We start from the raw sequence: 1,656 nt of genomic DNA on the forward strand, positions 1-1,656 counted from the left end.
AAAATATCATGTTGCACATCATAAAAACATACAATTTGTCATTTGTCAATTAAAAAATTTTTAAAGCCAAGAATCTGGGCACAAGGTCTGCTCTGTTTTTATTGTTTCAGATGACAGAGCTAGAAGATATAGCACACTCATATTCCCTATTGAAATTTAATGTCATGCAGGCAGGGATCCTTAACCTTCTTTTATTTGATATTTATGTTTTTAAATTCCATCATTCTTATTATCCAGTACTAGAATCCCTTCTAAGTCTAACATTCTTGTCTCAACCTAAATAACAGCGAGAGGCTCTCTGAAAGAAAATGATGTTTATTTGGGAATAGACTCTTGCAATGCAAATATGTGTGCATAGTAAACTATGTGCATATTCATGGAGGTAAAGGAAGACAAAGATTTTAAAGGGAAAAACAAGAAAGATTACATAATTATTTTGAAATAATTATCCTTGTCTACAAAGATCAATAACAAGGGTAACTCCAGTTGGAGGTTGGACAGGCAGCTGCTGGGCAGATGTCCTTGCAGAAGTATCTTTTATGTAAGATTGTGATGTCCTCGGGGCAAGGTTGTTTTTGCAGGGTCTTTTGTAATAGTTTTTGTTGTCAGACATACAAGCCTGAGAACTCCTTCTCCATGGCCTTCCTTGGCTCTATTTGTCAGGGTTTTTTGTTTTGTTTTTTAACATTAATGACTCCATTTTGATTCTGACAACTTTCATACATGTAAGTTAGTGAAGAGTTTAGAACAGGATCCTTAAAACTCAAAAGCCTATACGAGCCAAGCAGCGAACACATCTGCAAGGAGTAGGTCAGGAAAAAGTGGAAGAAGCCCTCAGAGAATGGAAGAGCTAGGGGCCATTCAAAAATATTAGTTGCTACACGGTTTTATTTGCTTTCCGCCTGGTGGCAATGCTTGTGTAGCCGGTCTACTTTCCAAGCAACATTGAAAATTTAAATGTTTATGTTGTCTCCCAATTTTAAAATGCTAAGAAGTAATTTTTAAAACAGAGGTTGGGAGGGAGGGGGGTGCGAGATGAAAAATTACCTATTGGGTAAAATGTACACTATTCAGGTGACAGGTACACTAAAAGCCTAGACTTCACCACTATACAATTCCATGTAACAAAAAACATTTGTACCCCCTAAATCTATTAGGATATACATATATACATAAACACAATGAAGCCAAATAAACCACATCGGTGTGTTCATCTCACCTGTGAATTGCCAGTTACCCACCTCTGGTTTAATAAGATGTATATTTCATAATTCACTAGTTTCTGAACATATGGTTGGTTAGTGGCACAGGTAAAATGATGTGGTCCCTGACCATTCACAGAAATATCTCCGGTGATTATAGCAGCTCAATCTGAGTTAGCAAAACTGCCATCCCCACCCCAAATATTTTAGTATAGTATTTTAGTATAGTCATCCCTCAGTATCCAGGGGGGATTGGATACCAGAATCCTCGTATGCTCAAGTCCCTTATACAAATGGAATAGTATTTGCACATAACCTATGTACATCCTCCTGTATACTTTAAATCATCTCTATATTACTTATAATACTTAATTTACAAAGTAAATGCTATGCAAATAGTTGTTATACTTCATTTTTTCAAATTCATATTTTTTATTGTTGTATTGTTTTTATT

The sequence above is a fragment of the Propithecus coquereli genome, unplaced genomic scaffold (genome assembly GCF_000956105.1).
Source record: "Propithecus coquereli isolate 6110/MARCELLA unplaced genomic scaffold, Pcoq_1.0 Scaffold663, whole genome shotgun sequence".
Taxonomy (NCBI): domain Eukaryota; kingdom Metazoa; phylum Chordata; class Mammalia; order Primates; family Indriidae; genus Propithecus; species Propithecus coquereli.